Source organism: Manacus candei, unplaced genomic scaffold (genome assembly GCF_025592945.1).
Source record: "Manacus candei isolate 608988 ecotype Guabito, Panama unplaced genomic scaffold, ASM2559294v1 h1tg000014l, whole genome shotgun sequence".
NCBI classification, from domain to species: domain Eukaryota; kingdom Metazoa; phylum Chordata; class Aves; order Passeriformes; family Pipridae; genus Manacus; species Manacus candei.
This window is the reverse complement of record NW_026138062.1, coordinates 18800314-18826533: the sequence shown is the minus strand read 5'-3', so window position 1 is coordinate 18826533 and position 26220 is coordinate 18800314.

The window sequence follows — 26220 nt, the reverse complement described above, 5'->3', positions numbered from 1 at the left end:
GATCAAAGGTAAGGTTCAAATCTGAGGTCCCTTTGAAGTCAGTGGAGGGAAATCGGCTCTTCTTGGTCAATGTCTCTCATCCTACAGTAGCTCTCTAAGGTGTTATTTTAGTAGTATCTTGTCTTGAGTAATAAAAGTGCTTTTTTCTTCAAAGCAGCTAACTCCCCCACCGACAATTGACTGCTGTCATCCTGGAGTTCCTCTCACCACCATGCTGGAGGACTGGCATGCTGGAACTAATTAATTCGGGTGCCTGATTTAAAAGAGAGCTAATCCACATGGTTTCATCTAGGTGGAGGTTAAAAAGTGACAAATGACTTCCCTTTTCCAAAACAGCTGACTACATTGCCCATTTCAAATGTTCCCTTTAGGGTCTGCTTTAATTTCTGCTCTGGTTTATGTAAGCATTTCCAACCCTCTGAAAGGCACCGGGTGCTGAACCCCAGGTAGATGATGGGACTGAGTAGGCAGTGAGCTGGAACACTTCTCACACCCATGTCCCATGGTGTGCACCAGAACAATGAGCTGCTTTGAAGCCCTTGCACTAAATATTAATCGAAATAGTAAGTATCTTAATTTGCTTTTTGAAATACAGTTGTTATCCGTTAAATTCTGTTCCAGCCTGTGCATTACGCAATACTGAATGAGAGAGATGTTATACATCAGGTTTTCTCTTCATCTGCTTGGACAGTCAGTTTGGAGACCACTGAAGTGTCCTTAAGAAGACTGTGAATGAGACAGAAGAGTGTGCATGGTTTTCTTGATGCAGAATCAACACCTTGGTTTACTGAATACCATCTTCAAAGTGGATCAGTGTATAGGTTTGAGTGATGTTTGTTTTCCTCTTCCATACTGTGGCCAGTGAATGGACGTCATGGCAGGTGTCAGCTGCAGGGTGTTATCCGTGGATGGGTAAAGCAGGTTTATGGCTGATTGAGAAAAGGCAGAGTTGCCTCTGGGCTTGCTCTAGCTTGTTTTGTGCTTGTTGGAGGTCTCTGAGCCTGCATCTGTTTCCCACACCTGACCCCCCACTGGGACCCTCTTTGCAGAGCTTCTGGCCATACGCACCTACTCTGCTGAATCTGTTATCAGACATAACTTTAGAGTTGAGACTTATATAGCTTGTGGCTTAAACCATATGGTCATTCTTTTATGTAGTATTTTTGCTTGCTTATTTTTCGTTTTCCCACACCCACTCCATTTATTGTTGGCTGCTTTCCCAGCACCTTTCCTCCAGAGAGGGAGTTACATAAATAGATCTCTGTAGGCTTTAGAAGGCAGATGCTGATGGATAGATCTTCCCAGATAGACTGCAGAGTAGTGTGAAATGAACATCACCTAAGTACCTACAGACATGAGAGTTGCAAACCATGGTCCCCTGTGACTGCGGAGCTTGATCAAGGTGACAGTGCCACCATGTCGACAGTGCCAACACAGGACCAGTGGCAAACTCTGGGTTTCAACTGCTGCATCTTATTAAATGGTGTCCTGCTTTGAGTGATTAGTCTGTCTGCAATCACTGGAAATGAATGTAGGGCTCAAGGGGAATTAGGAATAATTGAGGAAATTAAAATCTGCATAATGTTTGCATTTTCCTCTTCATATGCCTTTTATAATGATTTAATATTTATGTACCCAGTATCTGGAAACATGTGGTTGATTTGTTTCTTCGCTTAATTTGCTACTGAAACATTTAATTACATTTAAGACTAAACACACAAATATATTTGCTTTGTATGGTTCATTAAAACTTAGTAGTTGCACTGCAGCAGTCCTGTTTTGATTCCTCACACACCCAGGACTATCCTTGGTTTCAGTACAGCCTGTGGTTGGAATGGTTACTGTGCCATCTCTGTAGGGTTAGCAGCTGGGTTTTAGTGAGGCTTCTTTATAGTTAAATGTGTTTTAATCACAGCTAATAAAACTAAAATCAAGGTACGGGTCCCTCTAGAGGAAAGCTGTGAAAAGATCATATCTCTACAGCTGAATTCTTGGGGAAACAGTCATGTTATCTGGAAAGGGGGAGGGTGATGATAATAATTTGAGGTTTTGTGGTAATTTATGTGGTTTGCTGGAGCAGGTAGAAGGAGGAAGTACCCTGAAGATACATCATTGCCCTAGAAGTTGGAGGGCTTAGCCATGAGTGCCAGGTCTCTGCTCAGGGAGGGCCAGATGACCCAAGGGTGGAATGGGGGACTTGCTACCACAAGAAGGGAAGACAGCTGATCTTGTGCTGGGTGGTGTGAGAGGAGGGTGCAGCAGGACGGGTAGTTATTGGGCTTCATGGCTAGGCTTTGCAAACAAAGATTTGGGAGGAGCTCTACCCACATTTGCTACAGGTGCACTGGTGGCTAAAGAGGCCAATGCGAGACAGACAAGATCGGTTGCAAAAGGCACAGCAGAAAGACTCTTTGGATGGTATCGGCAAGACACGGTTCTTTCTGCATTGTCTTTTCTCTTCGATGGTGATCCTGCGTGCGTTCTCAAAGGAAACAGCAGCGTTATGGATTGTGTGTCTCCAGACCTCCCGATTGGAGACCAGGGAAGACAAACAATGAAGATCAATGTGGCCAAGGCTCAGATGTTGCTTCAGGGAGTCCTTGTATCTCCTCTTCAAGACTCCTCTCTTGTGGCAGCCAGTGGCAAGTTCACCGTAAAGCAAGATCTTAGGGAGGCGGTGGTCCTTCATCCTTGAGACGTGCCCTGCCCAACGCAGCTGTGTTCTCAGCAACATGGCCTCAATACTCGTAACTGCTGCCTGTTCTAGAACAGATGTGTTAGTTACATAATCTGACCAGTGAATGTTTAGGATTGTACGGAGGCAGCGTTGATGGAAGCGTTCTAGGAGTCGCAGGTGGTGGCGGTAGATGACCCATGACTCAGATCCTTATAAGAGAGTAGACAGCACAATGGCTCTGTAAATACTGATCTTGGTACTTTTCTTCAAGTGTTTATTACGCCATACTCTTTTATGGAGTCTTCCGAAAACTCTATATGCCTTTGCTAACCTGTTGCTCTCCGTCAATCTTACCATCCGAAGAGATGAGACTACCTAGGTAATTAAACTGCTGGACTGATTTGAGCTCTGATATGGGGATGATGGAAGACTTCCTGAGGTGCAGGCTGGCAGAAAACTTTTGTCTTCTTCAAGCTGACTTCCAACCCAAAAAGCTCAGCAGCCTCAGCAAAGCAGGATGTTAAATGCTGCAGAGCTGCTTCTGTGTGATTGACGAGGGCGTTGTCGTCAGTGTAAAGCATCTCACAGACAAGATGGTTTAAGGTCTTAGTGTGGGCCTTCAGTTGCCTTAGGTTGAATAGACTTCCATCAGTACGATATCGAGTGTAGATACCATCTACCTCATCGAGGTCTGCTGTGGCCCTTTGGAGCATAATGCTGAAGAAGATGGTGAATAGGGTTGGTGCGAGGATGCAGCCTTGTTTCACGCCACTGGATATTAGAAAGGGCACAGAAAGTGCATTGCCATATCTGACTTGGCTGTGCTGATCCTCATGAAGTAAGATGATCATTTTAAGGAACTTGGGGGGACAACCTAAACGTTCCAAAATCTGCCACAGACCTTTTCTGCTCACAGTATCGAAGCCTTTGTAAGATCAACAAAGGTTACATAGAGACCTTTGTTCTGTTCCCTACACTTCTCTTGCAGTTGTCTGAGAACAAATACCATGTCTGTGGTACTCTGTTGGCTCTGAAACCACATTGGCTTTCAGGAAGAAGTTCTTCTGCTATAGCGGGTATTAGTCTGTTCAAAAGTATTCTTGCCAGAATCTTGCCAGTAATGGAGAGCAGGGCTTAGGCATGTGTAAATAGGCAAGACAAACTAATAGAGCTGGTTTGGATCCCACACCCTGAAGGTCCCTCATGCAGTATTTGATGGCTCCAGCTATTCCATCCAGATCTCGGTAGGACAGCCCTATACCAGCAGCCTCTGGATCCAAAAACCACCACCGAGCTGCTCTACTGCCATGGGCAGCTGATTGCAAGAAATGCCCCTAAACAAATTCCAGATGTGGAAGTTTCCAAATTGGAAGATGTCTGCATCTGGCCTGAACCTTCCAGAACATGTTTTGCTTGCTACAAAACAGGTCACCAATTTCCCCAGAGCCATTGTAAGGACTGTACTTCCACGGTGCAGCGGAAAGAGCCCTGAGCAACTGGAATCCAAGCTACACTCCAGAGTGCCCAAAGGGCACAAGGAACTTGCACAAGAGGGCTAAAGTCTCTGAAGAATGGAGCAAGCTACCCTGAGCTAGGACAAAGCAGTACCTCCTCTCTGGTTCCCTTCCCTGGAGACCTAGGAACAAATTGTTGATGTTCTTGTACTGCAGTCAATGGGTCCTTAACACCGCCCACAACGGGAACAGTGCTGAGGGTCTGGTAATAGCAGTATGATGCCGATGAGAGAGAAATACAGACTTTGGCCTTCAGCCATGAAATGCCTCAGTGCACCTTGAAGTCATGGGGAAAGAAAAGTCAAACTGTCTGCATACAGTCCTTGCTGAGAGACTGGGATATTTCACCCATTTGGGAAGGAAGCTGCACCAGCAGTAAAGCCTCTCTTCATGCTTTGGAGTAGATGCCTAAGTGCACAAGAAACCCGCCAGGGTGTGCATCCTTCCTGCCTGTCTTCATGGTGCAGTCTGGAGTTGTGCCATATTCATTTGGCTAAAGGAATGGCTCCATGTGTGAAGAGGAAAGTTCCCCAGGGAACCCACTGCATAAACCACTGTCTGGGAGATAAGACTGGACCTCAAAGAAGAAATTGATCTTCTCAGACTGTATTATGTCTACATGTCTGAGAGCAGACAAACGTCGAGACCAGGAAAAGCTGTGTGCAGGAGGTTTTCATCAGGCAGAGAATTCCGTGGGCAGATAGAGCAAGTTGGCTAACGAGATAAAGGCGCAAGAGAATGAGGAGCTGGAGAAACACAGTAAGGGAGGATGGGAGGCATGAAGCTGAATCAGGGTGCTGAGACAGAGGGGATTTCTGATACAGAAATGGTGGTGCTAGGCATCCCAAGAGAAAACTCCCAGACAACACTCGCTTTGTGGAAAAAAAGGTGGGTTGGGTGCCAGCATGCCACACACAAAAATATATTACTCTTCAGAAAAATGTGCCCTCCAAGGGACTGTCTAGAATTTTAATCTCATGCACATATTTTTTTTAAAAAAATACTAAAATTACTCTGACTGGTCATGGACATCTACTTCAAAGTCTGTTCCTTTTGTATATGGAAGTGGTACACTTCTGGTGTAACAAAGGGAAAGCTTATGTACCATTAGCCTTTAAGTAGTTATAGTTCAAGACAATTTTGTTGTAACATACTTAATTCTCTCTCTTTATGGTTCACCCTTCCAACACTTTCTGTGAGTAAAAATTGGTCTGCTTAATCCATTGTGGGATCACATCTTCTATTTCTCAAGACCCCTCTCTATTGCGCTTGGCTATAAAAACACTCATCCCTCTCCACACCTCACTTCCCACAAACACACACTTTTCAAACCTAGTGGTCCATGAAACATCCTGAAATTGTAAAATAAGACTGCAAGGCTTTTTAAATTTAATTTTTTTACTTTCTTTTACGCCATCTACTGTTTCAAGATGAATTGGCTTTTTGCTGGCAGAACTGTGCCACTTCCAGGTGGTGACTTTAGTGACACTCATCTAATGCATGATTCTGTATATGCTGATGCAGTGTTTCATCAGCATGTTTGAATCTGCTTCAGCCTCTTATTTTCTTTGGCTGTATAGGACCAGGGTTTTAAAAATCAAGTTACCTTCCAGTACTAACATATAGAGGCTCCAAGGACAGTCATGGAGGACGATCATATTCAGAGATATATTATACTTTCTTACTGTCTGTCTTTTTCTTTTGAGCTCTCACCACTCTAAGTCATTAAGAATCTGTTTTCTGGACTTGATTTTTGCCATTGTTATGTAGGCAGTGAGATGAGGGCAAAAGGGAATGTCTTTCTTTTCCCTACTATAACTCACCTGATGTTCAGGGAAGAGCGAATTAAGGAACAAGCTCAGTTTTCACTGAGCTGGACGTAACTGCATGTCAGTGGAAAGAACTGCACTATCTAATAGCAGGAGAAGAGCCCCTGGGAACCCTCACAGTAACAGGGGTCTGGTAGGAAAGCTTGAGTCACTCGGTCCCTTCTCTTTCTGCTGTCGTCACTACATCATATGGACCTTTCACACACCTATCACATTCCATCGTAAAAGTAGATAGTGGCTTTGCCCCTGTTACTTGTATTATGTAACTGTTTAAAAGCCTCGGTTCTGACAGTCGGGAGAATACAAGTTCCGTTGTGCTAACACTGGAGAGGGTTTTTTAAAGGAAAATTCTCACATGCCATAACTGGATGGCTACAGCCATAAGATTTATGACCTATTCAACAACACCATGCACATAAGCAGGGTGTGTGCACGCCACAACATCCAAATCGATCTGAAAAACAGGGTTAAATTACATTTTAAGGATGGCATGGATAAAATTGTGCCCCTCAAAACTACTTTCAGGTTTGAAGACATGGAATCTGAGTTAAGTTACTGAGGCATGACTAAGTTTTGGTCATGCTAGAAATGTTCCACTGTTTGGTAACCACATCAGAGAGAAGTGGAGCTCTTAATGCCCTGGTGGGTTGGATTCCAAATGTGAAGGCAACAACTGAACAGAGCCTGAGTTCAGTCAGTTAGGCTGTTTTTTAATGCTATTTTACTCATTAGCATGAACAAGATCTTAATTGCAACACTCTGATTCTTGACATATTTAGTTGTTCCTGAAGGCTCTATTTTTAAAGATTTGAAAGCAAATTGCTCTGTTTTGGTCTACAAGGTGTTTGCAGTGTGACAGGTATGACCTATGTGTTGTATATGTTGTTTGTCTCTGTGTTCTGGGGCTAAAATAGTGTAAATAAATCCAGGCTGGTGTTGCACCCACTTACCAAGGGGTATGCCTCAGAACTGAAACTTGGACGCAAATATTCTGTTTAAAATTCTCGGTGTGCTCACCATTTTTTTATCTTCTCCCTGTACATGTAGCTTTTATCACCCTTCTTGCTGTGGTTGCTCTCCCAAAGAGGCAAGGCTGACAGCATGCTGTTCCCAGGAATAGGTATCCTGAGTGTAAACTGAGTTAATGTTTATTTTCCACTGCATGGTGATATTTGGATATTCAGTGCTCTAGACAAGGGCTGTCAGTGACTTGAGTGCTTTGGAAGCAAAAGAAAGGTCTTGGCTGTTCATCTCCTTAGAGGTGGAGTACTGCTTTAGGATAATGAGAACCCCTCCTACCCCTTGCCCTTGCAAGCATAGTATTTTGTTGAAGTCCTGATGGCCTTTTTCTCTTTTCCACTGACAGGCTCAGAGACACACAAGTGCATGGGTGCTACCCATTGTAAGCCCATTTTCAACCCCCTCAAATTCCTCCTTTTTTTTTCTGTGGGAGATGGTGCTGTTGGTGCTATGTGCCTGCCCGCAGCAATAAGATGTGATCCCTGGCACCAGCAGCATCTGTACCTCTCTCTAGGAGTGCAGTGGCTACATGTGCCTTCTGTGGCTCTGAGGGCTCATAGCACCGCTGGGCACTGGTGCCAGTGGAGAAGGCTTGTTATCCCAACAGGACTGGAGGGACCTTGGGAGAAGAGGGACTGAAAAAGTGGGAAACAGGCCTTCCCAGAGGCATCAAAAGCAACATGGCAGTCTGGTAGCCAGGCCATACAGGAAGATGGGCACTTCAGCTTGCACACTAGCAGGTGAGCAGTCTCTTGGGAAGAGGTTTGGTTTGCCCGGTGCAATGATCTGCTTACAAGGAGTTATTTTCTGGCTCTTGCTGTAGCTGGGCACCCAGAACAGAAATTCCTTTGCTTTTCAGGAGAGGGTAGAGGCACATGTGTACTCACACCCATCCACTCACCTCATGAAACAGTAAAATATGCTTTTTTCTCTCTTTCTTTTTTCCCAAACAATACCCTGGCTCTCGCTCCTTCTTGTATCTTCCCTGCTTTGCTCTACACCTCTTTCAAACTACCTCCATCTTTAATTGTCTCTAATGGTTGTAAAAGGCCCATATGATTTACGGGCTTGTCATCTCGCCAGAGCTTCAGCAGGTCCTTGAGAGTGGATGGGGTGGACATGGTGTCTGCCATCTTTGGCTGCAGAGATGTGCCAGTCATATTTTTTCTTTTGCCAAGAAAGGCAGGATATGGTGTAGATACAGGATGATGGACTTTATTTTCCCAGAACATGAACAATGTTATACATGGCAGAGAGCAGGCTATTTTACAGGATATTAGTTTATGTCTCTCTTCAAACTTCATAGCATTAAGAAAAAAAAATCTTGAAAAGAAAATTATTTACTGTGGGAGGTAGGAGGAGTGAATGGCCTCTTTCTGATGTTGAAAAATATATGGATAAAAGATTCTCAAATGTGATGGGTTGATGATTTAAGGACTTACCTATACCCAAGATCTCATCATGACACACCCTTTGAATAAACGAAATTTTTCATCCATTCTGAAAGCCAGGCCTTTTAAGAGGCTTCACATTTGGACATGCAAAATGAGTAATTCAGAAACAGTATTTGAAACAGACTGTGTTAGCTAGCATCCTCTTGCCCTCCAGTTCTGCAGGATTTCTATTTTGGAAAATTGCTGATAAATATATAGGTATATATATATATATACACATGCACATATATGTGTGTGTGTGTGTAGTTTGCTAATTTTCAAGCAATTACCACAGTTGTCCTATTACAAAATTTACTTTTATATTTTCTGACACCCCCTTGTGTTACTGAACTGATCCCTAGTCTTAGGTGCAGACCCCTGTAAAGCCTCCATTTGTACAGGTTAATGAAAAGAGAATGTGACAAAGACAAGTCTTTGCTTTCCCTAAAACTTCAGTGTGGTTATGATCTTGACCCCTGCAACTTCCTCCCTTAAACCTTTCCATTGTACCTATTAGTTTCTGTAGGATCACCCAAAATGAGTTCATTGATATCACTGTATCAACTTGCTTCAGGAACTCCCCTTCATGGCCCTTATTTTCCAGCAGATCTCATTCACCCTTCTTGTGCAAGCTTTGAAAATGACATTAAGTACCACCTTTCCTGTACAGGCACCAAGTTTATGTTTTGTTAACTTCTCTGCATCCCAATGCACTGAAGACCAGCCTCAGAGCTGCATTAACACATTTCTGCTGCTAAAATCTCCTGTATCTCTGAACCAAGAAGCAAATGACAGATGAAACAGTGAATCTAGTGTCTTGCTTAATAGAGCAGGTGCACATCTGCTTCTTGGCTCTGTTCATCCAGGTCAAAAATCTCCTTGCCAACAGTGTTTGACCTCCAATATCTCTGCATTTGAAAATGAGATTTCATTTTCCTTTCTTGAATTTTAATTATTTAAAGCTTTCAATCTCCTCCAAGAGTTCAGATTTTTTTTTGGTTGTTTCATTAACCTGCTATAACTGTTGCTAAAAGTCATGCACTGCCATACTTCATGTACTTAAGTAAACTTGGCTATATGTGAAAAGTCCAGTCACTTTGGAGGGGGCTTGGGGGAGATTATCCCTTTTATTGTGGTTTCCTGTAATGTAATATGATTGTGCATTAGAATGGTGTGGAACAATAAGTATGATTTTTCAAGCAGTCACTGCAGAGCAGAGCAACAGGGAGATGTTGTGGCCAGATGTTCACTGCACAGAGAGCAATGAATGACTTAATTTTTTTGTGTGTAAAGGACCTGTTGATTACATTTAACAAAAATATAGAGTGTCAGGAGACACTTTGTGTCACTTTCTTTGCAATAGCTTGATGTCTCCAGGTGCTGGGCTGGAAGCAGAGCTACATCAAGGGAGTTGAGTCAGTGTAGGAGTTAGTGCTGACTCTGTTTTCAAAAGGTGGAGGAGTTGCTGTTTTTAGCAACTATGGAGGCCTCGATTGTTTTTATTTTTTTCTGCTTAGTCAGACAGAATGGCTCCATGCTCACTCGTCTCAGCAAGAACAGATGTTTCTGCAGAAGGCCATTCGAAGGGATGTACTTCCAAGCCTAGGTCAGGTCTCTTGCCTGCTTCTCCTTCTGTGCTTTTGTATTTTTGGAGACAAAAGGGATTTGTTGACAGAAATGATCTAATGCTAGGGAGATTTTTGCTGCCAACATTTTAGCATCATGAGAAGATAGGCTTCTCATGATCGTGCCCTGAGATATGCTTCAGTCAAACACCCTGGATGCCATCCTTGGAAAACCAAGGGAGAAGGGAATTCATGCAGACATGAATGCAGCTGCTTCTAGATACACAAGTTCATTATGTGGTGTGTGGAGTCACCAACAATGAATTTGGCAATTTTTTGATACTTCTTAATGTGTCTGTGTCCACCACGGAGACCCACACCACCTACCATAACTGTCCAGAAATGTTCAATGGAGGTGCAAGAGTTAAAAAGGAAGAGTATTGGATGTCAGGTCTGAGACATGATTGCAGAAGTGCAAAAGCTTGCAAAACAATTACCTGAAATTTGACTGGCTTTCTCCCGTGCTTCAAAGTCTCTAAGTTCCAGGAGTACTAAAACTGATCAAACTAAAAAACAAAGCAAAAATAAGAGAGTTTGTAATGGAAAGACTGGCAAATCCAGCCCTAAACTCTTTTCACCAGGAGATCATTTGATCTTTTCAATTTTCTCTGCCAAAGTTTGTTAAACTATTTTGCTTATTAACTCATTTGCAATCCCTTCCTTAACTGTGCCTGAAATTTTAATGTTAAACCACTAAATCCATTTTACAATCAGAGATTAGAATGTCAAAGAGGACGGATTTGTGAGTTTAAGCACTGACCCTTGAAAGATGAAACATGAAACATATTTGTTTCCTTTGAGACTATACCTTCTTCCTACAAGAGGCAGTGGGGGCAGGACTGGGCCTATGTTGGGAAGTGTAAAGTCCCTCTGAGCAGAGGTACCACAAACAAGCTGCTGTAGCTATTTTCCATGTTTGATCTGAAAGACCATGTTCTGGTGGTGACTGCAGCAGTGGCTGTGAGTGTTACATCACTGTGTTCCTAAATTTACACATTTAGTAATGAAGAACATATTTTTATGAAGGACTAAATGCAAGTGAAAGGTTAGGGCACTGCCTATGATTTCCATGTATTTAAGGTGGTCATGTAAGGGTCTACAGCACTATTGAGAGCACAATCTGAAAGAAAATTAATGTGCTTGCAAGCATGATTACAAGATAAAAGAGGGGGTTACTAAGTTGTATTCAGAAAAGACAGTTTCTTGGGGAAAACCATCAAGCATTGGATGCAGACGGAGAATGAACATGCTAGAACAAGCATGTAAGTAACCATTATTAGTCGTTTAGAGGTATAGGAGAGAAGTGGAGGCATTTTGTGGGAAGCAGGCTACAGCTGCTACATAGGTTATGTGGTTTAATTAACTTAAAATCTACTAAAAACTAGTAATTTCTGTTAAAGATGAGTAATTCCAGTAATTGACAAGCATTAAGTCATAACATTTGCCTGGTTTTTGAATAGCAATCAAGGTAATTTTAATCTTAACTGTTTACTTCTACTTCACACATAACTAAATGTAGCAGCCTCTTCCTCGCTTCCTGGAAAAGTGAGAAATGGAGGAAGATTTAAGCATTGCTAGCAGTGATTCATTCTCAGGCTGCACAACCCGCCAAATGATCTCCAGAGTGGCACTGCTGCTTGGCCTGGGAACAGTTTTCCTCCCTCCCTGCCCTCTCAACTAGAAGGAAGGAAACCGATACTCATGGCAGACAACCAGGATGGCTAGAATGAATATTGGAGAAATTCAGGAAACTAAATATGGGATCCAGACCCTGGAAAACATGCCAGAACAAAAAAAAAAAAAAACAAACCAAAAAAAAGCACACGGATAGAAATAAAAAATAACCAAAAGAGATTCTGTTACCAAAAATCAATCCCTGGGATGAAGTATTCATTAAAGGCCTAATCTTGCTTTCCTTATGCGGGACTGGTTCTGTAATGGACTGCTAGTGGCTGAGCTGCCATTCTTCTGAAAGAAAGCAAAAGAAGGGTTTTGCACTGTTTTTCTGCATGAAAGTTTTCAGGTCACAGGAAACTGCAGGAATGTGATTAAATCCCGGGTTAGGACAACCTGGCCATGGAAATAAATGGTTAAAATTTCCCCTTGTTTCCAGAAGTCAGGGAAACATGTCATCCTAACCCCACTTCAGACTCAGCAAGAACTTATTTCAGACTGTTCTTGGATCATATTTGCAATTACACCCTGCTAATTTATGCAGTTCTTTCAAGTCCCAGGGCTAAATGGTGCAGCTGACAATTCTCAGTGAGATGTCAAGTACTGGCTGTTTCACCAAGGTGCTGCTGAGAAGCTACACCCTTTGGATATTCTCCTGGAAGCTTGAGTAGATAGCAGGGCTATCATTTTTTAGTGTCTTCCTAAATGCCAAGATGAGATCTTGCTTTCTCTGATACAGAAACTGTACTGGTGAAGCCTGGGGAATTGTACTTTTGTTATATTTTTTTAATTGATCATTTGACTCACTAGAAAGATGTAAGCTTTGCATCTTCTTTTTCTTCTTTTCTGACCTTCCTTGTAGTTTTTCAGTGATGATGAGGTAATGTTGCTTTGAGGGACCCACTCTCCACAGACTAGGGAGCTGAAGCCCTCACTGCTGTGGGACTTAAGGAGCTGCTCTTTTTGGGTGTCTAAATTATATTTTTCATATCTATGTTAATATCCTTCTAAAATCTGAGCTTTTATGCACTGCTCCCTGCTTCTTGTTATGGTAGAAAAGTTTTGGCATTGTTATTGCATACCCAAGTAAATCAGACTTGCCTCAGCATGTCATGGAGATATTGTTTGCTTTTAATCCATTGGTAGCTTTGTTGATTAAGATAAAGGCCTTGATTAGGCACTGGTAAAGATCTGAGAGCTGTGGAGACCCTGGAGCTTCAGTGTAAACCACTCTCAAAGCCTGAATCACTTGGGAATCTGACTACTTTTTCCCATGCTACCTAAGTTATTACAGCTGGGAGACAACTGTTGCCATATTGATTAAATGCTGGGCCTTTATGAATAATAGTCCCTCCCGCACAAGTAGGATGCAAATTCTGCTTGTCACAGCTCTGAGCTGATTTTTGTATGGCTGGGTTCTTTGGGGGGACAATGGAGGTAATGCAGTGAAAGGAGCTCAGTTTCAATCTTTGACAAGGACATTTTCAGTTTCACATAGCTAATATTTGCCAGGATCATATAGGAGAGTGAATTTTCCTTACAGATCAAGGCACAACTTTTCCATCTGTCACCTTCTACAGTCTCTGCAGCAGTCTTCTTGCTGAAGAGAGAGAAACATTCAACTGATGGACTCAAATGCACAGAGGCCACGGTGTACTTAAAGTTGGATTAAAAGGCCTTTGCAGCTTTTCCAAAATCGATCACTGCCTTTAATGTTGGTCATTGTGTGTGCTGGCCCTCCTCGGTTCAGACGATGTACTCTTCTCTTCGGTCACCTTCCTCAAGGAAGAATTGCTTTTGTGCAAACTCTTTCGCTCTCGCTTTTCGAGGTGTCACTCCGTGTCTTCTGCAACGCATGCTATGGTCTACCTTTGCTGTGGCCAGCATTACACAGCACAGATATATTCAGGCATCTTTAGACTGGCTTCATTTACATTTGTGAGTGCTTAATGTTTTGGACTTCTGATTATCAAGCTATGCATGCAGGAAAAAAAAGTGCAAGTCGTTAGTGAATTTGAGTGACAAGTTTGGTTCCATTAATTTGACATTGCGCAGAAAACCTGCTGCAGCAGCCAGGATAGATCCAGTTCTTTAAAGTAGAGTTTAACAGCCTGAGCTGTGAGACTATCCATTTTCTTCTTGGACCAGAAGCTGCAAAGGGTTTAACCCAAATTTCATAGGAAGACCGGGCTAGCCATCAAAGCTGTGCACTGGCCTGTTTCTCATTTTGTTGGCCACAGCACAACATTATTAATAAAACACAGAAATAAGTGTAGAAAGACAGAGCTGCATCTTCAGGTGCTCACTGACAGTCCACCCCTGCAGAGGTGGGATATGCAGCTATGTGTGTGATGTGCACAACTGACAGAATGAACTCTGTTTTAGTGCAAACAGAATTTGCCCCAGTAAGAACTCAGTAAAAATGAAGCAAGTACTTAGAGATTCAGACAGAGTTCTGGAAATATTCCATGCCTTTAGCATTCTAAAAGTAAGAGATTGACTGACATAACCCTCACAGTAAAGAATTTCTTCCTAATATCTAATCTAAACCTACTCTCTTTCAATTTGAAGTCATTCCTCCTTGTCCTATCATATATTACAAGAGATATTCACATAGTTGCATTTCGCAGTGGAATGCTATCTTAATTTTTGTATTTGAATACAGCAAGTAGGACAAACACAAATGTGAATATGCACTCTCCATTGCACACATCTTTCATGTATCTAAGAGGTCTATACTAGATACCAGGAAAGCACATAATGGAATCTTAATTTAATTGTTATCAATAAGAATCCAAGTGTGTCAATGAACAGAGATGTAAACCAAGATAATTGTAAGAAAAGACAAGATTCAATATAGCAAAATATCTCAGGGAGCATATTTTTTTAAAAAAGAGGGTGCAGAAATGAGGGAAACAGAAACGTTACCTATATGACTTCAGGAGATAAATCATCGGTAAATATTATTTTAAGCAGCACCACAGTTAACATGGAACAATTTCACATTTGTAGATAATTTACAACTGGACAACATCCTGTCAACATTTCCTCATTTCATGGTTTGATTCAACTTAGTGAAAGACATCTCTCATCAGATCTGATATGTCTCTGACTTTTTGATGATTTTCCACATGAAAGGAGCACACTTTGTAGCAAATATGTTCAGTTTTTCTCCAGTATTTCCCCCAAATTAAGCAACTTATGAATATAGTGTCAATAAATATAATATTTTAAGGTAAGAATACAGATCTGGAAGGAAAAAAAAGTCCAGTGGTGCCTTGCTTCTTCGACAAAAAGATTTTTAGTCACCCTTAGAGCACACAGCATATATGAGAACAAAATGTTAGAGTCTTGTTTTTGTTGGCTGTGAATAAATTCATCCTGGGATACATGGTTTAAATATGACCTGATGTAATTCCCATTCTCCTACTACTAACTGCTATCTGCTGAGCCAATTTCAACTTCAGCTCAGTTTCTTTTGAGTAAAGATTGCTGACAGACTCTCGTCTTCATTTGTTCTGTCCAATTCAGGATACAAAGCACTCCTGGACACAGAGTATAGGGTGTTTTTCATTTTTGTAGTGTCTGACTCAGTTTCAGCATATGAAACTACTCTTTGTTAATGCATTGTGTTGGAACTGACTCATCCATGTTGGAGGTGCAAAGTCCTTGAGTGCTTTACCAATTGCTTTAAATTTTAGAAAAACTGTATTGTATGTTCTTGGGTTTTGTCTAAGTATTTGAAATTTTTTGTCTTATTAATAAATCATATACACAGATAGCTGAACCTTCCAGCTTAGATGTAAATAAGTAATTGGAAAAAAGTACAGCAGTTTTCAAAATTCAGCAGCCAAGGAAATCCTTAGTCTTTGTTTGTTAAACTTGTAGATAATTATAAACCTGTCAATAATTTCACAGTGTTAAGGGGCAGATTTTTCTAAAGGACTCAGAGCCTACAACCAGAAGGTTTCCAGAATTGCCCAACTTCTGCCATAGCATCAAAATGAGTAGGCAAATCCACATGCTGACTTGTGAGCTCATCTTAGCATTTGGATACTCCTTTTCTTTACACCTACCTGGGCAGTAAGCCCTTGAAAACCTACCCATCCTCTAGATAGAAGACAAAATCCAGGATAAGCTTCATATTAGTGACTTGTCTATGCATGATCCCACAAAGGAGCTCCCATTTCCAAGTCTAAGAGGTATCCAGGCAGAGATACAAATCCCTGGGATTTCCAATAGACTTTCTCCTTTTAACATGATAACCTGTGTGAAGTGGCACACATAAATTAACAAAAAAAGTGAGGCTGGAGTTTGGCCCCCTCACTACTGCTTAACATTATGGAGACCAGCCCTCTTCCCTTGGCACCTGTGAAGGAAACACCTCAGTTGTTCCCAGCCCTCTCGAAGTTTTGTAGTGAATTTGTGTTTCAGGAACAAGCCGATAACCTTTGCACTGGTGTGGAAGGCAGAACTTTTATTACAGGATTGTTAAGATAACAACAGCTTTGAATGTGTACTGCCACTGTAGTAGGAACCAAACGGGAACAAAGCTCTGCCTGTCTGCTCAGCTACCTGGATTTTGTTGGTGGCCAAGGGTAGGAAGCTCCTACACAGCCAGTTGGTTATTTCCTGCCACTTTTATTTTGAGTGCATAGAAGTTCACTTGGCTTTGCTGCTGCTTTGTTATCTAAGGAATTCATATACTACTTAATTCTCATAAAAAATCCAAACCATGACTGTACTGTGTGACCTCTGCAAGGAGCATCAGCATTCCAGACCTGGTGCCATAAGGCTTGCGAGCAGATTCTGGGGTGCACAGAAAACTGTGGTTTTTTTAGGCAAGCAGTACCATTAAGGAAGGGAAAGAAACAATTCTCTCTGAAACAATTTGAAATTTTTCTTGGGTAATTTGGACTTTCTGAACTTAAGATATTAAGTGAGAGACCTTTATTTGGTGCAATGACAGCCCTAAAAGGAAGAATGCCTTGCCATGTATGCCTAATAATCAGACTTTTGCCTGAGTCTCGAGGAGCAGTTGCCCTCTTGGGATACAAAGTCACCTTGAGATAAAAACCTGAACAGAAGAGTGAACAGCAAAAAAAAAAAAAAATATATATATATTTGTTTGTGAGTTTGATATTATACAAATACCCCCTGAAACTGATATGCAGAAACCTTTATTTTTATTTTTTTTTCCTAAATGACAAGAGCAAGACAAAATATGATAACAATACACACCGGAATGTTTATTTTAAAATAGATAACAGCTCTGAAAACCCCTTGCTTAGTTCAGTATACTGGGACATCCCTGCAGCTTAACCTTCTGTCAGTTTGAGCTGGAACAGGGTGAGGAATGCTTCTTGCTTTTCCCAGGCAAACTCCTCTGAGGAAATTCAGAGTACACAGTGTGTTCAAACACCTTATTTCCTCTTTAGACTTATTAATTATTTCAGGTTGATGCCCAAGCTCAAGGCTGGGTTGCATTCTTTCCTGGACATCTGTCTTAAATGAGTGCTGTGCATCTCATAGATCCCAACAGGTCATGTATCACAGGACATGTCCTGTATACCTGCAAATCACTTCCAACAACTAGTATTTCCACACTGTAGAAAATACAGAGATTTGGAATGGTTGGTCTCAAAGGAGGACTGAGTAGGGAAAGGCTGAAGCACAAATACCTGGCTTTGCCCTGCCTCCCTTAGGTTTTAATCAGCCAAAGCCCCTACTTAGTCATAAAGATTTTTCACTTCCAAAAGAGCTACGTGAAAACTGAGGGAGGGCTTCAGACATATCCAATACAATAGCTAAAAAATAACACAATAAAGTAAAAAGAAAGAAGATAAGCAAGCACACAGCTTAAGAAAAGTGTTTTTGCCAGACAAAACATCCAATATCCAGCTGCTCCTCTGAAGGAGGTAATGGTTAATGTCAGTATGATGGGATGTGAGGCATCTAACAAAACTATCCTAGAGTTTCCTTTTTATATTTTGGGGTTTGAGGGAGAGTTTGAATTACAGATAAGGAATGGCAAGTGTTAATGCCACTCTCCCACTTCTTACTTCTGAATTTAAAGTCCAGGCTATCTCCTTTCTTTTCTCTCCAGGACAGTAGTCACCTGTTTTTACAAAGCCCTTTCATTAGTATCCCATGTTTTGTTTGTGCACAATACTGTCAGCAATATCAGGATATGTTTAGATAAAAGATCTAATAAATAGACTGGTTTGGGGAGCTTATCTCAACAGATAATACTCCAGCAGATTTTTTTCTAGTAGCTCTCATTAGATGTCTCCGTCTTATCTAATCAGACTCTGAAGCCAATCAATACAGAAACTTGCCAATAAGGGCTGAAGCATTTCATGTGGTTATATTCCTGAAGCTCACAGGAAAAAAAGAGAAAGAAACTTAGAAGTACTTTTTGTTTTGTTCTGGTTAAAAGCTGTTCTGAACAAACGGTTACTGGATGAGATGGTGGGAGCTGATCCTTGCTAGCTCTTCTGGCACTGTTTGATGCATTAGGCTGTAAATGTCCTTATTTCTCTTGAAGAGGGATTCTTTTCTACTTTTCAGATGAGCTTTCAGTACTTTGCAGCAATGTATTTACTCAGCCTACCTAACTGGATTTACTGCTCATGTATCTTGTTGCTAAGGGTCCTGGACTGGTGATGTTTATAGACAGTTAAATTGCTTAACGCCAAGTCTCTGGTTTTCCAACAGTGTAGTTTGCAAACTGTTGAAATGAAAGGGTTTTAAAACAGCAGACTATCAACATATTTAGCAGACTGAAAGTAGCATCTCTCCTTGCTACAGGAGAAACAGGCACAAACTCTTTGGATTCTGTTGTAGGTACCTGCCTCAGTTGGCTTTACCTACACTGCCACAGTGTTCTTTGGCCCTGGTTCTCATCACTGCTTCTAGGAGCTCCCCAAATGTAATATAAAGACTATGGAGAGCAAAAAATGTGACCATTGCCTCTTAACACAACCAAAATGAGTATAAGGAGGTAGTGCATCCTGAGCCATTCTCCTCGCTTTTGCATACATGCCCCATAATATACCATGGCAGTCTATGCATATAGGAAATAGCTTAGGTCATCAGACAGTTATAAGTCAGTGCTACAGGAGTGGCTGTTCAGTCACAGGTGCTTTTTTGTCATTATTTTGTTTCCATAAGAATATCAATCTTGGAGATTAACATTAGCCGTGATGGTGGCTTTAAGAGAATTTGACTGATACAGGCCTTGGTGAATCATCTGGAGAGGGTATGTTTAAGCATGGAAGAAGTGTCCTGGATATGATATTTTTCTTATATTCTTCCAGCTCATGGTATATGAGGTTCGGTCTTCCAAGGATGTCAACTCACTAACTGACTGATCCTGCATGGTGCTGAATTTGGTCATCTGACCAAATCAGTTTTCACGTATATCCTTGGTAGGATGTGAGTTCCATGAAGACACTGGTGTGAAGTGTTGAGATGGGCCCTGAATTCCCCTGTTACAGTTCAATGTTTTGTATTTATGTTTGCTTAGCATGCTTTTAGATTTTGGAAATTCCACATATTGAAATAAGGAAAACAAATGAAACCCATTGCTTTTACTTCTTGAAGCACACCTGTCTATTTATGAATGCAAGCAAAGGCCCTTTGCATCTTCTAATGTTGCAGGTGTCCATGGTCATTTTACAGTTTTGATCTGATTTTTTGCTGTGAAAGCTAAATGAGGATTGTAAAATATTCTTGATTTAGCTTCTATGATCAAAACCAAGAAATATTTCAAGCACTGTCAAGCATGAGGAACGAGGAAAAAAAGCAAAACGTGGGGTATGTGAGATTGCTCAACTGCTTTAGTCCCTCAGTCTGAAGGGTGGGAGTCGGGCAGCAGACTCTTAAGGGGAGGTGCAAATTGACACCAAAATGATGTACCTGGTTGGGTTCGGGAGCATAACTGAGGCATACAACAAACCCCACATCACTTCTACAAACATAGGAGTTGTGGTAGGTATGAATGACCATACCACTGAATTGAAACATGTCTACAGGAAAAATACACAAGCACCAGGCATCTCTATGGCCAAGTTTGTCCTGTCCCTGGCTGCAGTATGTAGCCTGGTATCCCTTTGGTATGGGAGCAATTTGTTGCATGGTGGAGCACAACCCAGAGGCACATCAGTGTTGGGTTGTGGGACAACTGGGGCATTAGGGTTTGAGCAAAACACCGACAGTATGGCAGCAGTCTGCACATACCCACGGAGCAGCGCTCAGAGTAGAAGGCCCTGCAGGAGAACACTACTGCAGAAAGTTTAGCTGCAAAATGTAGTGTGGCAAGAAAATTCAGATAGGAGGTGCAGCCAGGGGACACTTTCAGATCTCCAAGACTCACTCCAAAGAAAGAAGAAAAATGCAAAAAAATACAGATGAGTCCTTGGCAAAAAAATGAGATCAGCAATACGTGGTGTCAGCATATTGTTTCTGTTTCTGTTTTCTCTTTTTCGTACACAAATGGCAATGGTTGCCATTGAGACCAATTCTGGAATAAATTCTGGAATAAAATCTATGCATTCAAGGTTAGAATCTGTCTTGTTTTCTGTCTAAACTTTTAAGTCACAGTTTTACTGGATGTACGCTAGAACTAAAGTCCTAAATATAAATGCTTACTGTATTTGCTTTCCTGTTTTATTACAGCTGCAAATGTGAGCCATAATGATTTTTATAGTATATGATAGTATTTGTCAGCTATGGGACAGAATGAACTCACACGATAACGACTGCCTCAGCCTCAAAGTGATAAACATGTCAAGATAACGGCAATCATTTTTTCCCTAAACACGAGAATACAATGCAATTTAAAACAGCTTTTTTCTTGTTCTGTATTTTAATATTCCTGTAATCAATCACCAACCATAACAGTTTTATTATGACTATGGACAAAATAGATCAAATTTTTATGGCCTAGTCTTAGTTTTCCATATGTAATCTACCAGCACCAGTAATTGCACAGTTTAGGTCATTTGAGTACCTGATTACCCCCACAAATCAGGTAACTAGACATCTATGTTGCATGCTGACATAACTGGCAGAATAAACTAGTTCACAAAACTTGGCACATGTAAAGTTGAAAGTCATACTTCAGGCCAAAGTGAAAATTTTGCTTTGCTTTTTTATTGTTATGATATCCCCAGAGACTCTATGAAGACAGAAAACCTAAAAACATTTGTTTTAAATGTGCAGTTTCTTTCAAGACTCTGGCTACAGGCTAACCTAAAAGTTAGGGTTTCTTGTCCACAGGTAGGTAGCAGGTACATGTTGTCTGATTAAAATAGTGGATTGAAATTTTCAAAAACTTCAGTTCAAAACTCTAAAAAAATCAGCTATAATGGAATCAGATTGGAGATCCAGGTTAAAATTTGATTAAAAGGTGGGGAAGAGGACAAGGAAGAAGTTATTAATTTACACAATGGAGAAAGGCTACCTGAAGGTAACTATAGGCACTTGTATATGTCATCATCTTCAAAAATGATCTAATAAAAGGGATGATACCAAGGCACCATCACCCCTCAGGATAGCAGGATAGTAAAATTAGAGGTAGCTGAGAAGATTTGCATGAAGATTTTAGAATGTGGGTGACTGAGTCATGAAAAGAGGCAATGCTTGCAGAAGAGCAGACATGCACGGACCAGGAATTCACTGTGAGGTGAGGAACAAGAGGAAAAATAGGATCAGCTATGTACATACATGCAACAAAATGTCTCTACTTAATTTCTGCCTCTCAGAGAAGAGTTAACATTTGCTCCCTGCTTATCAGCAATCAGAAAGTGTGCATTTGGTGTTATCACAAAAGTAATATATAGTAAAAGACAATCTGTTATTGTTTACCTCAGAGTAAATCCTCAAAGTTCCCACATGTTGAAATGTGGGTGCAGACCTAGTCCCCCGTGTGAAAGAGATGGGACCAGAAAAGCTGCAGACTCTGATATCCCAAGGCACGGGATGTCTCACCCTGTCCTTGCTGGCTTCACAGTGGGGTCCTGCTCCAGTTGGCCTCAGCTTTTCCAGCTCTTCTCATGCTACAGAGGTAAGCAGAACTTGTTACAAATCCAATGACCTTTTATTAGTCATGAAGCATCCCTCCCAGTTGAGTCAAGGCCTTTTTGGATGCGACTTGGCGTGGGGATGGGCATCATAGGAAGTTTAGCATGCTGGCAGGTACCCTTGGTCAGAGCTGCCCTCACCTCATAGTGTCCTCTCATTCCCCACATCTCACTGACATGCACTCCTGGAGCTTTCACTATTTTGAGCTGGAGGTGGTCTCCCTCCCTGTTGTGGCCCCATCCTCTCCCAGACTGGAGACACTGGAGGGGAGGCATGCACTACCTCCAGCACTGAGGATATCCATCCTTTTCTGTGAGGATGTGAGCTGGGAAGAGGGGGGAGAAAGTGGAAGGAATGGAGATTCCTGTCCTTCTTCTGGGTGCAGGTATGGCTTTTGGCATCCTGCACCATCATGCTTTGTCTGTCTCCTCCATCCTGGTGAAGCGCACACTGGCACGGCCGCCTCTCATGAAGGGGAAACACATGTGAGGCAGAGAGAGGCTCTTACATGTAGACAGTGAATGCTGCAGGGACACGCATAAAAATTGAAAGAGCCGCCCAATTGCTTATTTTCTGCTTGATATGTTATCTTAAAGCATTTCTTCAAAATTATATGCCAACCAAGGTACAGAACTAACTGCCTGTCCTTTACTATGGTAATGAGAACACTGGTGATATTTAAAAAAATAATACCTCCGGGAATGAAGATTTTGTCAGGCTGTTTTAAAACTTTCCTTCATGTCCAACAATATGTACGTGACTCAGCTACTAAACAGGCATCTAAATAAAGAGGCTTCTCTTATGCTTTATGTTCACAAAACTCTCATTCCAGTGTGCAAAGAAATACTCTCCTTTTTATATATATGGCTTTTCTACATGTTCTTTCTTTGATCTGCACAGTGCTAATGATAAAACATCTTAGAGTGAATCATAAATGGTGAATTATTTCTGAGTCTGATTTTTTTTTAGGAATTCTGGTCATAGTTTAATATGACACAAATATATAATTAAACTATAAGAGTATGTAGTTCTCTACATAATTTTATTTCATTTAGGCTTTAAAAAATGCTTAGCAGAAGTACAACAGTCTTGAGGCATTTTCATTTTAACAGAGCTCAAAGGACCTAACATTATTGCGTAATACGGGAGAGAGTTTTAAATTTACTGTGCCTAATACGAATGCATGCTGTTGTGTAGAGATCCCGCAAAGGTATTTGAGTGCATTATCTGAGTGGTAGATGCTTTGAAAAAATACTTACAAAGTAATTTCCAAATACAGCATATTCAGACACAGTGCAACTTGCAGATTACTTTTAACACTGCTGCGTATGTTCTTCTTCTGTGCCTGTATAATCCTCACATAATGGGGTCCTACACCATTCCTGGGGCTTTTTGAAATCACCAAAATACAAATAATCCATAAGAATAATAGAAAACAAAATATAAGGAGGTGCAAGCTCACTGTATAAAGTTGTTACAGCAGACAAGGCCCACTCCGAGTGGTCTCAAATTTTATATGAAAGTTGTTTTGAAATTGGAAAGATTTTTGCAGTATTCAATGCATTTCATCCTTAGTAGAACAGCTAAATGATTTTTCATGAGTAAATTATGTTAACATAGTCCCTCTGTCTGCTTGAAAATACGTTGGAAATTCACTGTAATTTTCAGTACAGCAAACATTTACCAAGTGTTTTGGATATTGCTTTTGGTGCATATATTGTTCATTTTATTCTGTGTGACATTTTGATCTTCTGTATTTGTACAGTGCAGATGACTATCGGTTATTATTTCTGTCCTCCAATTTGGCAAGTTGAAATTTTAGGCAAAGAAACTGGTCTGAGCTGAAAAGTAAAATTTACTGGCCGGGTACCTGTAGGAGCACTGGCATAAATAATGACACTGAAGTGAACAAATACATCTGTGTGAATGGTGCTGATGAGCAAATATGTATGTTAATGTGTGCAATAAGGGTGTCTGCTCTAGAAATGAATGTACTGGACTTTCTGTGTCTTCTTCCACCAGTTCCAGGGCTCAGTTTAGGAAAGCATTTAAGCATATCGTCAACATATGATCTTACACATTAACAACTGCCTTTTTCAAGAGGAATTTGTTCTTAGACCAGAGCCCTAGCTGGTTGGAATAGAAGGCATGATGGCAATAATATAGGGAATGATTTTGAAAAGGTATTAGATAGATAGATTTGAACAGAGAGAGTTGCCAGCTCCCAGTGGTGTCACATCATGTAAAATATCTTCCTGTAAAAGGAGATGGAGCTGTTTCTTTTATTTTCTTTGTAATTTTCATTATATAATAGAAATAGAACAAGACACACTGTATTTCAAAGAGATCAATATTATCCTTGAGTAACTCTGTTTACCCATGCTTTTTGAAATATCCATACACCTGAGGAGACAGACCTTTTAACACTTGCAGTGCTGTAAATCAGGAGCTCTATTATAGCAACCTAGCATCATATCTACATTCAACCAGTGAAAAGGTAAGCAGGCCCAACCCCAAAAGTCATGTTGTATGTAACAACACATCTCTTGTATATTAAATGTGAGTATTTCATTAGATGCTAATTTTGTGGAAGTATCACACTTACTGGTTTCCCCAAAGGTAAAGAGGGAATTTTTCCCATGCTTAGTTTTCCACTAGCTGCAAGGAGAACAACATTTACCTTTAAATTTTTAGCGTACAAATCACCTGTTCCCTAATCACTGTAGTTTCAGAGGTCCTAGGAGAAGTCACAGATTTGTCTATCCTCCAGCAAGGAGCATCCTTCTGATGTTGTGTTCAGCCTTGATCTCTGGCTTCAGGAGATCAGTTTTGCAGTGGTCTTATGCCAGTCACAGATTGTGGATGAAGGACTAAATCTCATTCACTCTGAGAACAGTTTAGACATAAAAGTTTAGACCATGAAAACTGTGCCATTTGTGATCTGGCCTGTTTTACTAAGATATTTATACTAGAAAAAGACCAAATGTAAATTCAGGTTACACTAGAAATAAGCTGTGCTTCTGGGAATGCTTGTATTGCAGGTTAACCGTATACACACAAAGATAAGATTTGTATATCAACAGCCATACATCTCTTCTATTGCTTTAAGTAAGTTCTTTTTACACACATTCTAAAGATTTTAGGCTTGGAATTTAGCCTAGGCTTCCTGTAGCGTTTGCTGACTGTATCTGTATTAACAGGTGGTGCAGACTAACAGGAGGTTTGTAAAGCAAGAGAGTTGTGTCTGAGGTCCTGATATCCACACCAGGCATGCTTCAGGGGGGTTTACTTTGCACTGGCTCTAGTCTGGGCCATTAACTGCACATCCATTAGCTCCTGGGGCAGGTTGGCTCCATAGGCACAACTTCTGCAACATCTTTGTTTGAAAGGAACCCAGTTCGTGTGGTCTGAGCCCATTCTGTGATGTGAACCAAGTGGGGACAACCTGGGCATTCACTTCAAAGCATGCTCCTGATCCAAACTGAAAGCTTAAAGTGGATGTACTCATTCAGTCAGAAGAATTAAAAACTTGCACCTGTCTGGACCTATGGAAATGGAAAAATTATCCTCATGGTCCATTAATGCATGGAGAGAGAATTTTGAAATGGAATGAATGATGGGAAGCAGCCACTGAAAAGGGATTGCAAATGCGGGTTTGCAAGAGGAAGGGAAGTGCTGAAAGATGTGTCAGAGAATGGCACAGTAGACAGGAGTCTACAATGCAACATGGCAATAGGAAAAAAGATTAGCATTATTTGGAAGGGCCTATAAAAAAGCACTGTATCCTGCATAGCCATTCTCCTTTGCCCCTAGACTCTGGTGAAAGTGCACCTGGACATTGGGGTTGTCTCCTGATGCTTAATACTTCTTTCCCCAGACAAGCTCCAAGATGCAAAGCAACTCCAAAGAGTTCAAAGTTAAAACACATCCAGAAAAGGACTGATTTGTGAGGAACAACTTCATCTTGATTTACATGATTGCTGTCTTTGCTAATTTTGAGAAAAGTCAGCCAGATTAAATTGGTGTTCATAAAGCCATGTACAACTTCTTGTGCCATCTGCTAGTTCTTAATTTCCTCTTTAAGTAATTTATCACTCAGATAGATGGTTCTCTTTAATGGAGCAGTGGTGATTTTTCTGATTTGAAACCAAATCATTCTCAGACTGAAATAGCTGAAGGAGCCAGAGCACCTCTTTAATTTTGCTACCTTGAACTGGCTGCACAATGTGACAGGGAACTGAAAATGCACAGAGCCCTCCAAAATTACACGACCAGGTTTTGGGATGGGAAAATGACTAAAAATCCCTGAACAGAAAAGCTGTGCTTGCTATCGCATTTCAGATAATCACGGTTCCTTCCCCT